The sequence below is a fragment of the Molothrus aeneus genome, chromosome 20, assembly GCF_037042795.1.
Source record: "Molothrus aeneus isolate 106 chromosome 20, BPBGC_Maene_1.0, whole genome shotgun sequence".
Classification (NCBI taxonomy): Eukaryota; Metazoa; Chordata; class Aves; order Passeriformes; family Icteridae; genus Molothrus; species Molothrus aeneus.
The window spans coordinates 6,361,290-6,375,099 of NC_089665.1; the positions used below are offsets into that span (position 1 = coordinate 6,361,290).

Sequence of the window (13,810 nt, forward strand, 5' to 3'; positions counted from 1 at the left end):
GATGTGGTGAGACACAACCATCTGTGGAAAGCCCTCATCTGCTGACTCCTGACTTCACTGTAAAGCAGGGAGGGGAAATCTGCACCCAGGGATGACTCAGTGGCTGCCTGTGGGGAAATCTCTACTCAAGGGACAGAGATGGAGAAGATGAGAGGCACCACAGAAACCAGAGACAGGAGAAACCACGCGTGACACCCTCTGCCTCTCACCTGCAGGATTTCCTTATCTTCTTCAGCCCTTCTTACTTTGCACACTGCTCACAGCAGCACCCTTCTCCTAAGCCATTTCCCTAAAGCACCAAGTGATATTTTGGGATGCTGCACAAGGACCAGAGGGGTCTGTTCCTGAAGCAGGCTCATGCACCGACAGCAATCCCAGATTCAACACAAACTGGGAGTGCCAGACCCTGCACAATGATGAAGATGACTTTTACTGACTCACAGGGTTCCTTTCTGCACCTTCCCAAGATGTAAAAGTGGTCAAACCACAGGAACTGGTGATGTGCAGGGAGAAAAATAACCCCAGCCTTGGTCAGGAAGAAAATTTACCTGAAGTTTTGTTAAACAGTAATAAAAGCAAGAATCACTGAAGTATCAATTTGGGTTAAACCAGGTGCAAGTCCTCTCAGTCTGCAGTTGTTTTGACTCACCAATTTCTTGGTAAATGTTTTTTTTTTTTTTATTTGGTAAATGATTAGTAAATGCAGTTTTGCCTATTTCTGTCAGTTCTAACTGGCTTCTTCCCTGTAAGCCTGGGCAGAAGTGATTGCCTGAACCCTGCAGTTTTCAGATAGGAAAATCAGTTCCTTCTGGAAATCTCAAATCCAGACCCACTCTAATGGCTCAGAAACATCATTTGATTTCCTGTTTTATTTTTTCCAATTAGTCTCATGGTCTGGAAGGCCTGAGTTCTAAGCTTGGAAAGACACAGCCTGGGAGGAATTCTGCAGATACTCTCATGAAGTAATCCTTCTGAAAGGGGCCAAAATTTTCCAAGCCAAATCCTTCACAGCTTCAGCAAAATGCTCTGTTGTCTTCTACCCTCATTGCCAAGGTGAGGAGAAAAGGGATAAATAACCCTTGGAGAAGGAAGGTGATGAGATAAGGAAAGGAAAATAGAGATAAATCACATACAAATAAACTCTGCCTAGAAATTGGAATCCCTCTATCAGAGCAGTGCAATCCCAGAGCAGGTTTTGGCCAAGGTGCTGAGAACAAAGGCAAAACCAGAGGAAAATGACTCCTTTTCAAGTGGGGAAATGTACAGCTACAGCCCTAAAACACAGCTGCCTCAACAAGGACTGAGGAAAACTTCCCCCCTTGCAGAGTTAATCCCAGTTTATATAATCCTGAAGCCTTGCACAGAAAACGTCACTTGAGCAGCTCTTTCATCAGCCCCTCCCTGAGGCCAGCACAAAGTGATCCCAGCTGTGCACATCCAGCAGAGGGAAGAGCCAATCCATCCCCCTCACAACACAGAAACCTCCTCTGGGACAGGCATTTAAGGCCAAGAACTTTCGGTTTCCTCCGGTTTTTGTCTCCTCATTCAATTCCAGCCCCTCGCCGTGAGAACAAAATCACCACCTCAAATCTGCAGCCAGCTTGAGACAAAACAAAAGCCAAACAAACGACTGCAAGTGGCTTTTTGGTGATAATTAAATGTGCCCAGGGGATGTGATGCAGTCAGAGCCTCCTGAATATAAACTTCACTCAGTCTGGTACCCTCCCAAGCCCAAGCTGAGTGCAAATTTGAGCCAGAGCTGAGCAATAGGCACTGCTCCATGCCAGCATTTTGCTTTATTGCATATGTCCAAGTCTACCAGCTGCTTCAAATGTCAGTGTTAACTGTTTCACTGCCACTGACATCAACAGATGGGCCATAAAAGGAGGCAAAAATGAACCCTTTTTGCAAAATGGAAACAGAGCAGTCATGCAGAAGGAAGGAAGTGGGGAGGGAAGACACTACCGAAGAAAAAATAATCACAGTGATGATCATATGTTCCTACTGAACGATGAATGTAAGGCACTGAATAAATTAAAATAACAAAAAAATTAATAAATTAAAATAATCAAATGATTTTCTGTTAGCAGGCAGACACCAGATCTGGTGGCTGTAAATTAATGCTAGAAAACCCAGTCTGGAGGGTTACATGTGGTGCAGTGGAGCTAATTAACAATTAAAGCAGTTTGTCTATGGACAACACTGATTCCCTTTGAAATTCTTGATGAATTTCTTTGTGCCAAACCACCTCTGACTGATATATATTTACAACATCCTCTGCTCCAGGCAAGAGATCAGCTTGGACCACTCTGACAGCCCTGTGGCAGGGAGTATATTCCAGATAACTGGGAGAACACAGGCTGAGGGTCTGACCAGACCTTCCTTGTGGAAATCAGTTTTTCTGGAAGCTGCTGTGAGCCTTTGGTTTGCACTGGCCCAGGGCTTGTGCAATAAACCAGGCTGGAAATCTGTCAGGGATTAAAACTAACTCCGATTTTTGGATTGTTTTAATCCAGGTCATTTTCCCCCACTGGTCCCACGTGTAATGACATGGTCAGGGATAGGGTAATGGGGGAAGCACAGCAGGGCCAGGGAGGAGCCAGGATTCAGCAGCAGGGCCAGTTCCTGCTGCCTTGAAATGCTTGGGAAACTCCCTCCTAAGAGGCAGGTCGGGTTTAACTTAAAGCTCAGCATCAAATCCCTCCTCAGGCTCTGCTGCCTCCCTGGGACAGGGTAACACCTCCAAACCAAACCAGGGCAACTCCATCAGCAAAACAAAGAGCAGGAAAAAGGAATCTGGTGGTTTTCTCTGCAGGTTTTGAGCTAGATCACCTCCCTGTGGGACTGGGAGAGTGTCAGAGGCAGGGAAAGGAGGAAAGGGAGCACACTGAATCAGTTATTTAGAGGTCCACCTTAGAGGTCCCCTATGGGATCAAAAGGAGAGCCTGCCTGAGGATCCCGACCTTTGTAGGATGGGGACACCTGATGCCACACGCAGCACAGGCTGCAAGCAGGGAATGGCAAAAATCTGAGCAATCTGCCTGTGATCTTGGTGTCTGTGGGCTCAGGAGTGCCTGAGCCTCCTCTCCATCTCCTCTTTGTGAACCCTTTGTCCTGAGGGTCACCCCCTTCCAGGGTGCCCAATGTGACTTCTGCCACCACATTTCCCAAAGCCACCCCATGGAGCCATTTCCAGGATTTGTTCCCACATTGTTTTAACCCACTCTTTGCTTTTAATGTCTTCTCCAGAGCCTGGAGCACAACAGTGGCTCAGGGCCAGGAAGGGAAAAGTCTGGAATGGTGGGGACCAGGCCAGAGCAACCACCACCACAGCAAAGCTTCAAGGGCTTTTTCTGCCCTGGGATTGAATTTTGGGAAAGACTTTCCACTGGTGTAAGCTGGTGGCTGAATGCAGCCTGCAGAGCCAGGTTTACATTGGCTGGGGTTCCAGCTTTTCTTTGTGTTCATACAAGAGTCAACAAGACCAGCAAATACCTCCAAGCTCCTGGGAGTACAAAACCACTCAAGGCTGTACCAAGGAGTTTCCTAAACTGAACTGGGAAATCGCTGACATGGGATTGTGAAGGTGTAAACACATATTTTTCCTTTAAACTCTGCTTAATGCCAAAGCATGATAAAGTTTTTCCTCTGCTTAGGACATGGAGAACTAATACACCTCAGAAATGAAAAACAGGACCTTTTGCTCTGTGCAGCAAAATCCAAAGGATTGGAGTCAGCCAGGCTGAGCACTTTGGGGCGAATTTGTGCTGGAAAATGGAAGGGCAGCTGTGCCATGAGCACAGGGGTCTGGGGCTGATGTGAGCAGAGCAAGAAACTCCCCCTGGCTTTGTCCAGCAGCTGCTCCATGGCCATGGAATACCCAACATGGAGCAAAGAATCATTCCCAGGCTTGATTTTCCCAGAGGGGCACTGGAATGGTTTAAAACTCAATTCCAGACACACTGAGGGAGCAGGCAACACCAGCAACTTTCCATGAGAAAACACCTGGAATTCTCAAAATGAATGGTCTTGTATGGAGCAGGGAAACTCCATAACTGCTTCAGAAAGGAAAGTCACAACATAAACTGAATTTGTATTGCAAAATGTGTCTTGCAATATTTTCTCCTGGCAATGTATTTTTACAGATTGGGTTGTAGCCTCACTGGAAGAACCCCAGGAAGTGGCTCCCTCTGGGAAGAGGCAGGCACCCTTATCTTGGTATCAAGTGCAAGATGATTGATCTGCAGGCTCCAGAAATAGCCACAAAGCCGGGAACGGAAGAACAGAACCAAATGTGAGTGGGAAGGGAAATTCAGATTAGATTCTGGAAGACAATGTGAGCCTGAACCAAGAAGGAACTCGTCGTGGGGAGGTGCAGCTAAAAAACATTTGTCTCATGGATAGTTGGACATTCTTCACTGTCAGGCCAAAGCTGCAGGAAAGAAAAAAAATTCCTTTGATTTCTTACTTCATTCTACAGCCTGGGAAAGGGCTTGGACACAACGTGGGCCAGCCAGCAGAGCAGACAAAAATCAACTGTTGTATCCACAGCCTCAATTCCCAAGGTACAGAATGGGAAAGCTTCTCTTTCCCTCTGCATGGATAAAGAAATAACGAAGATGGCAGAGGTGGACCAGAATCAGGGATTCTGCCAGAAATCCCTGACAGACTGAAGTGCCCCCAGGATCCTCCTCTCTCCTGTCACATTGCAGATCAGCTGCTCATTTTGGACACAACTCCCTCTGTCAGTCAACAGCTGGGTTGGAAAGAAGGTTCCCTGAGAGGCAGCTCTGTGTCTCCCATAAAAATCCCCTGCAAGCAGCCATGTGCATTTGTCTGCCCTTTCTGAAGCCACCTGAGCTGAGATAATAATTGATAAGACATTTGCTTTTAATTATGTCAGGCCAATGAAGTGATTTCTCAAAAGACAACCTGGGAAAAGCAGAACTGTCAGGTGGACTGGGACCAAAACCAGGTAACAGCTCTGGTGACCCAGACCTGCAGAATTAGAGGGAACAACTTGAACTGCAGCTGCCACTCAAGGACCATTTCTCAGAATTATTTTTTATTCTTGCTTCTTTTGGACAAATACATCACCAGCAATGGAATGTCTGGAGTCAGAGAACTCAGAACTTGGTTGTCCCTCTGATATTTCCCATCATAACCAGATGGAAGGATGGAATTCCAGAATACAATATTTTAAAAAATTATATTAAAGAAATATAAATGCTACATCCTTAACTAATTCTTGCAAAGTAATTACTTTGAAGTTTTCCACATTTGGGGTAGGGACAAATTGAAATAATAAGCAGGTAATATTATTTGTTCAATATTTATAACGTAATTATACCTTCCAGACTTTACTTTGTGGGGGGATGAGTAAGGAAATAAGCAATTAGCAGTGAAAAGGAAAAGGCACTTGTGATAACTGATTTGAAGGACAGGAAAAATGTTTACCATTAAGAGGGGTAATGATATTTCAATCAACAGGCTAAATATAAAAGAGCACTAAGAAAAATGAACTAGGCAAACCAGAAAGATCACCAGGGCTGGAAAAGTAAATACACAGAATTTCTATATTTAGGGAGCTGACATTTTTGCTCCTGAACAGATGGCACAAGCTGCTGCTGCTGCTTCAAAGATGTTGCTGGTGGCACTTTGCTCAGGAGACCTGTGCCCACAGGCCTGGGCATCCCACAGCAGCTTCAGGGGACAAACAGATTTCAAAAAGGCATTTTAAAAAGGTGAAACATCAGCTTGCTGTCCCTTCAAATGAGTTTTGATGCTGATTTCCAGAGCAGCTGAGCAGGTGAAGGGTGGCAGAAGCTCAAACACGAGGAGCCAGGGCCAGCCTGTGCCCCTGCAGCTTTGGGGCACGCCCTGTGCCCCATTCCCTGCTGCCCTGCCCTGGCAATGCCACCCCCCTGGCAGCCCTTCCCCTGCATTCCACACCCCCACAGAACCTCTGACACCACCAGGGCTCTGAGACACTCAAACTTTCCAGAGAGGGCTCCAGAGCATTGCGGGGCCACGCGAAGGGCACCTCCACACCCACAGCTCCCTCAGAGAACATCCCAGACACCACCTCTGCCTGCCCCACTGCCACCTCTGCCAGCCACACTGCCACCCCTGCCTGTCCCACTGCCACTCCTGCCAGCCACACTGCCACTGCCATCTCTGCCAGCCACACTGCCACCTCTGCCAGCCACACTGCCACCCCTGCCAGCCACACTGCCACTGCCACCTCTGCCAGCCACACTGCCACCCCTGCCTGTCCCACTGCCACCCCTGCCACCTCTGCCTGTCCCACTGCCACCCCTGCCAGCCACACTGCCACTGCCACCTCTGCCTGCCCCACTGCCACCCCTGCCAGCCCCACTGCCACTGCCACCTCTGCCAGCCACACTGCCACTCCTGCCTGCCCCACTGCCACCCCTGCCACCTCTGCCTGCCCCACTGCCACTCCTGCCAGCCACACTGCCACTGCCACCCCTGCCTGCCCCACTGCCACTCCTGCCTGCCCCACTGCCACCCCTGCCAGCCACACTGCCACCCCTGCCTGCCCCACTGCCACTGCCACCCCTGCCTGTCCCACTGCCACCCCTGCCACCTCTGCCTGCCCCACTGCCACTCCTGCCAGCCACACTGCCACCTCTGCCTGCCCCACTGCCACTCCTGCCAGCCACACTGCCACTGCCACCTCTGCCTGTCCCACTGCCACCCCTGCCAGCCACACTGCCACTGCCACCTCTGCCTGCCCCACTGCCACCCCTGCCAGCCCCACTGCCACTGCCACCTCTGCCAGCCACACTGCCACCCCTGCCTGTCCCACTGCCACCCCTGCCACCCCTACCTGTCCCACTGCCATTGCCACCTCTGCCTGTCCCACTGCCACCCCTGCCAGTCTTTCTCCAGGCCCACAGCTGGCCCCAGCACAGCAGATGCCAGCAGAAATACCCTGTGGAGCTCTGTCACCTCCACTCCTGCAGAGAAGGACTCAGGAGGTTCTCCAAAAGCTCTGCCCTTCCCTTCATCGCTTTCTCAGTGGTCAGCACCAGAATATTTGGGGAAACAGGCAAGGATCTCTGGGTTGAGCAGGTATGGGATGCACCAGCCCCATGGTAACTCTTTTTTAGCAGAGAATTGCTCCAGTCTAGACAAGTGATGTTTTCAACCCTTCTCTTCCTAAATTTGGTCACTTTACCAATTAAAGCCTTGAGCATTCTTATCCAGGCAAAAGCTCACACACTTTTTTATAACACTCTCTCATTCTTGACCTCAACATCTTCCAGAATCAGTGAATTCCATGGCCCAATTATTCATTGTATGAAAATAATCTTTGCATTTCTTTGGCAACTTTTAGCTTAGCTCAGTGTCTCTCTTCCCATGCTACACAACCCAGAAAAAGGATCTCTGTGCTCTCTGTGGCACTGTTATTTATTTCTCCTCCTCTTGTCCTCATCTCTTTTTCCAGGTAACAATGCCAGTCCTCTCAATCTTTTGCCACAAACTCCTTTTCCCAAGCCTGGGACTGTCCCATGCATGACACAGGGCCAGGTGTTCAGGCTGCTGCTAAAGAATGGACAAAGTTTTCCTAAACTAAAACAGCTTGAAGGAACTGAGGAGCAATAAATCCTTAAGCAGGTACTTCCTGCACTGTCTAGGATGGCAGGAATGGGACAGGAGCAAAGCCCAGCTCCAGGACAGTCCCTTCACATCCTTGTGCCCAAGTGAAAGCTCCACCCTTTCTACCCTCCTAAAGCTGAGCACAGCCTTCCCCTCTCTTCCCACTTTCTCAACTCCCACCTTGGCTTCCCTCTCCAAACAGGTATTCCCTGAATTTTTAGCCCATTTCACCCAATTTTCCAATGAAGGGATCCTTCTCAAAGCATTTCACTTTCCTGCCGAAACCCTGAAAATGTTTCTCCTCTCTTCCCCTGAGACCAAACACACATCTGAGAGCTGCAGAGCTCCCAGAGGAGCGAAATAAACCTTAAATAAATCTTAAATAAACCTTACCCCTCCTCGGAACTTCATCTCTGCCTCCTGCCAGCTCTCGCTGCCCTCGCAGAGCCTTCGCTTACGCTGCTGCAAAAAGCAGCACTCTCAGGACAAGTTCTCTCCTCTGTCAGCTGCCTTATTTTTTTAATTTTTTTTTTTCATGGCATTTTCAGTGCAGTCAGAACTCCCTCCCTCCCACCAGCTCCTACTGGAGCATCTGGAGAGGGCGTTTTCCGAGGAGAACTCCCCTCCCAGCAGGAGCAGCCCAGCAGAGGCAGTCCCAGGGAAATCAGCTGCGCTCTGCCTGTGGAGTTCCCGCTGCCCAAGGACAGGAAAAACGGAAAGAAAAGTAATCCCAGGCACTGGAAAAGCTGGGGCTGAGCCCAGCACACAAAGCACAGCCATCAGACAGGAAAGAGGAGCTCTGGGACAGGGGGTTATTGTCCTGGAGCAGCACTGAGGACAGGGCTGCCCCAGCTCACCCCAAACACAGCAAACCCCCAGTCCCAGCCCTGGAACTGGCATTGCACTGGGAATCACCCCCTCAGAGAATCACAGGCCACAAGGAGTCCGGGTTTGGATGCACTTTCCCTTCACAAGGATTTAGAGTCACAGCATGGTTTGGGTTGGAAGGGACCTTAAATTTCACTTATTTCCAACACCACCAAGCCTCGTCCAACCTGGCTCAGCAGGATTTTATTCCAGATTCCTTAGGAACCATCCAGCACCAAAACACCCATTTTATCTGGAAGTTGTGAGGTCCTTATTACAAAATAACCTGCACTACCAAGGAAGAGCCTTCTAGAGGACACAGTGAAGGCACTGCTGCCCTCAGTCCCCAGCCCTTGCAAACACAAGTTGCACATTTTGCTGTCTCTGAGCTCATCAGCTTTCTCACACAGAATTATTTATGATCACAGCTACACCAAGAGGGTGAAAACCCCACCTCATTTCCCACCCACCTCCTGAGATAAGGATATTCTGACAAAAATACTGCACGGCCTTCACTAGCATTAGGGGAAAGTGAAAGAACAAGAGGCAGTGGACACAAGCTGGAAGAAGGGAAATTCCAATGAGTTCTTGAGAAATTTTTTTCCCAGTGAGTGTTGTCAAATACTGGAACAGGGGTCCCAAAAAGTTGTGAAACTCTATCCCTGGAGATATTTAAAACTCAAGCAGACAATGCCTGAGTGACTCAATCTAAATTGGTCCTGCCCAGAAGTGAGGTTGGACCAGAGATCTCCACAAGTTCTTTCCAATCTAAAATCATCCTATGATTTTATTTATTATTTTGTTCCTCAATGGACTAAGCTGTGGATCCATCCTAAAAGGAGTTACAGATAGTGCAAATAAAGCTGAGAGAGAGGATGGCACCCCTCAGGTGTTCCAGGCAATTCATATTGTGAGCTGACAAGCAGATTCTCTAATCACTGAACATGCAGAGAGAGCCATGGAATGATTCCCAAGCTCAGCTGCTGATGTTTCATGACTGGCACTATCTGCACTCAGCACTGCCTAAAGGGTTTTTTGTTTGCTTTGTTTTTTCCCCTTCTTATCAAAATGCATCCTTCACAAATTCTGCTACGGGAAGGGTAAGGTCAAGCTCTGAGGTAAAAAGATTTAGAGCAAAAAGCTAAAAAGCTTCATCCTGCTCAGAGAGGAGGCTATTTAAAAGCAAACACAAGCAGCAGATGTTGTCAGTGGTTGGGTGCAGCACTCCCCTCTAATTAGCTCTGCCCAAGGCAGAGATCCCAGAGATCCTGGCTGTGGTGGATGTCACAGGCAGAACGTGCCAAGGATTTGGGATGGAGCTTGGCTGCTGGGAGCACTGCAGTGCCACAGCCCCTCTGCCCTCTCAGCCTCCATTTTGAACATTATTTGTGGTTCTTGCACAACTCTGTTTGGCAGGACTTTCATTCACTTCTTATCTCAGCTGGGTGAATTTTTAACGGCAGCAGCTTCAGGATGTGGCTCAGAGGAGGGATCAGCTTTGGGCTGCCACTGAAGGAAGTGGACACTGCTCCAAGCCCCTCTCCTGTGCACAGGTGAGATCAGAGGTGATAAAAACTCCATTTCCCAGACTGAGCCACACCAGCTATTAGTGAAACACAGCAGTGAGCCCTGAGCCAGGAGTTTTCCAAGCATAATTAAAGCTGTGGCCTGGCAGCTCTAACTCTTCCGGAGGAGAATGTCAGTGCTCCACCAGCACTCCTCAAACCAGTCTAATTGTCACCAAACAGATTCAGTTAAACTCCTGTTACAAATCTAAGTATTAGCAGAATTATCTTCACATAAACAACCTCACCTTTTCCCTCGTTTACACCTCCTAACACTTCTCAGATCACATCCCATCACAGAAAATGCCACATAAGAGAAGAATATACAACAGCCCAGCACTTAGAAGTACATTTTTTACATATTTCTCTTGGGGTTTTTTTTATGCAGGAGAACCCTTTTATTTATTTATTCACTGAAAAGACCTTTCCTCAAAATGTTTTTTTTCTGTGGCCAAACTACTGCCCAACTTCTGCTGGTGAGGAAAACTCTCCTGCATGTGGGTTAGCCTAAATTAGGAGGGGGGGGAAAAAAACGTTGGAAAGCAGAGATAATTTTACTTTATAAGATCTTGATCCCGGATTATGAAGGTGATAAAACCAGACTCTTCCTTTCCAGCAGCAGAGCCCAGCCCTTGTCTGTGATTTCTGCTGAGGATGGCTGGCAAGGTCTGGCTCACTCCAACAGGCAACTACAGGCCGAGGGATGAATCAAGTTTTCCAGGCCTCACCAGTTAGAAGTGACTCATTTAAACCCTGGATTAGAGCACTGGGATTGCTCTGCTCGTTGCAGATAAGCAGCTGATTCCCTGCATACAATTTCACATTCAAAGCAAGGGGACTGGAAACCTTTCCTGTCAGCCCTGCTCCAACAGGCTCGCTAAGCTACACCCGCAAGCGGTGGCTCTGCTGAAAAAATAAAGAGTTTGGTCCCATGAAAACACCACCAGTGTTCCCCTCTGCAGTGCAGATTCCACTGCAAAATATAAAACTGGAGGTATGAGATACTGCCTTGGGTTTATGCTGTTCAAAAATCAATGTGGATCACATCCACGTTGTTCCAAAAGGTGTCAAGTTCGTCTATCAGTGAGGGAGTGCTTTCTGGATTTTTGTAATTTTCGTTGTTTCTGCCTTGCAAAAGGACTACGGAATAAGACACATTCCATAATTAGAAAGCACTTGGCAAAAATACCATGGGAAAGAAACCACCCTAAACAGGCCAGGAATTTGAGAGCCCTTCCTCTTGCAGGTCAGAGGAACATCTTAATCAAAAAATAGAAATGTCTTTAACCTGTCACATGTGTCCTGCTGTCCAGATTATCCTGATCTAAAACTGATTAAAATACCTCACATTCCTAAAACACCTTATAGCAGAAGCTGAAGGTTCTGAGACCTTTGTCCCACTGCTTAGGAAAAACACCCTGTGTCCAACAGAGGATGAATCTCTGACTGCAGGATAAGCACAAATCAATGCTCTGCTAAAGAGCCAATGCTAAATATTGTAACAGGTTTGATAAAAAGGCAAAATCTCCTCCCTGTATTATTAGTTCTGCTAAGAACTGCTCTTTTCTACCCAGTTTTTGGATTAAAGCATCTCCTCTTCCCCTCTCAAGAGTGCTCCAAACAAGGAGTCATGAGCAGAGGTTTGAACACAGGGCATTGGCCCCTGGAGACACAACATTCCTGCTCAGTTATGAAACTGCACACCTAGAAAGGTTAAACCAAAAGCTCGTTATACTCACTCAAAAGGTGCCTCAAGATGATCAAAGTTCCTTCACTTTACTGCAAACTTCATGACATCACAAGTTGACTGAATTCCCCGATTCTGTGTGAAGGTGTTTGCAGGGTTACAGACAAAACCTTCAAAATAGTGAGGTGTGGCCAAAAGGGTTCAAAAACCAGAAAACAAAGAATATTTAGATTATTATTTTGGATTCTAATTTATGCTTTGTAATGCCTAAAACTGTCAATACTGGTTTTGTTTGTTTCAAGAAAGCTTCGTCAGTGAGAACACCAAACTTCTTTTCTTCCCAAGCTCAGTCTTTCACAAATAAATTAAAAAAAAAAAGGAATATTGCAAAAAATGGAGATGCACACGTCTCCTTGGATTCCTGCACTTTCTCTGCCAGTGCTGTCCCTGTTTTGATGCCCCTGGTGATGGATTAAAAGGCACATATGACAGGCTTGTATTTAGTTATGGCTCCCGCACACACACAATAATTCTGGGTCTATGACGTGAGCGAAAACAGAAACTGGGTTAATCTAACAAATTAAGATAAATTTTCCTTGTTGTTGCTTTCTGCTGAAGCAGTGAAACAGAAATGGCTGGCTGGCTTTGACAGTGGCCATCAGAACAAAGTCCCACTTTACAGTTACCAGATGCCCTTAATGTGATGCCAGTTTGTCTCATGCCCGTGGCTGCTCCCGCTCACGGCCCTGTCAGGGTTTCCCTGATTTTACAAACACACTCCAATCCCAACAGCAATTGCTGCACTGACTCCAACAACAACGTTTAAACCCAGCAGTTAATTCCCTGTGATTGCTGTGACACAATCATTTGCAGCAGCTCCCCTGCAGTGGCTGTGGCAGGGCTGGGGTTTGGAGGGAGCTGGTAACACAAACAGCCTGACTCAGTTCAGCTGATGTGCATTCCTGCCGACTGACTTTCCAAACAGTCACTCCTAGTGGCAGAACCTACAGCTTCCTTTTAAGGGGAAAAAATGTTTTCACAGGAAAAATTAAGTGTTCAAAGCCTGTGCATATCTCTGTGCTTCCAGCAAGTCTCGCCTGTAAAAACACTTCTCGTTGCACGCAGAACAAAAACTTCTCCTTCCTTAATTTAAAGCTGTTCCTCTTTTTTAACACAGCCATTGGCTGTCTGCCCATCCCTGGCACTCTCAGGTGAAATATCCTAGCACACTGCTTTTCACACAAACCAGCACTGAACACAGAGCTGGTTTTCCAAAGGAAGGACTCGATCTGAGTGAGGAAAACACGATGAAAAAGAACAGGGAATGTTTAGGCTGCAGACAAAACTTTACAGCTCACACTGCTGACTGACAGTTCCTATTCCTTCACATTTCTTTTCCTGCATTTCTGAAAAGAGGCTCAGTGTTAGAAAGGGCTTAAGGCTGGAAAGCAAATCACAACAAAAACTTCTTGTTCCATCCACACGAGATAAGGAAAGAGTGAGCACTGGTGCTTTGCCTGCAAGTTAGATGAAGGAAACAGGATTTCCCTCTGCTACTCCCTGAGCAAGATCCCAAGGAAATGTTTCTAATAATAGGAAATTACTATATAAGGGCAGATCAGCACTAAACTGTTTGCAGTCTGGAGGAGAAGGATGTACAGGAATCCTGAGGAGGCTGCTCACACATCAGGGCAAGGCAGCACACCCAGGGCTCCCCTCCACAGAGGGACAGAATTTAACCTGAGCTGAGCAGGGTCCTGTCCTACAGCCCAAAATAGCAACCAAATGGACAAATTAGAGATGCTCTGTCCTTCTGTAATGCCCTTGCTTTTCTCCATGGCAGGAAAAAGACAGACTAGACTTTGAAATCTATAAAATAACACTTGCAAAGCAAATCTGAGCATGTCACTGATTGGGAAAGGGCAGGAAAAGACACAGGCATGCCCTAAAACACAACATGGGCAGTGCTGATGCAGAGGGCAGGCTGAGAGCTCCCCTTCCTGGGCTGCAGATCCATGGAGCACCAATGTTTTATGAACTGACAGTTCTCTAACTCATCTTGCTT

At 47.4% G+C, this 13,810-nt stretch overlaps 1 protein-coding gene across 1 annotated transcript in view; it reads right to left on the bottom strand.

Moving 5' to 3' along the window:
- Positions 1 to 13,810, bottom strand: part of MYO1C (myosin IC) — a 50,630-nt gene that overhangs the window by 19,133 nt on the left and 17,687 nt on the right. The gene's annotated exons all lie outside the window — the stretch shown is intronic.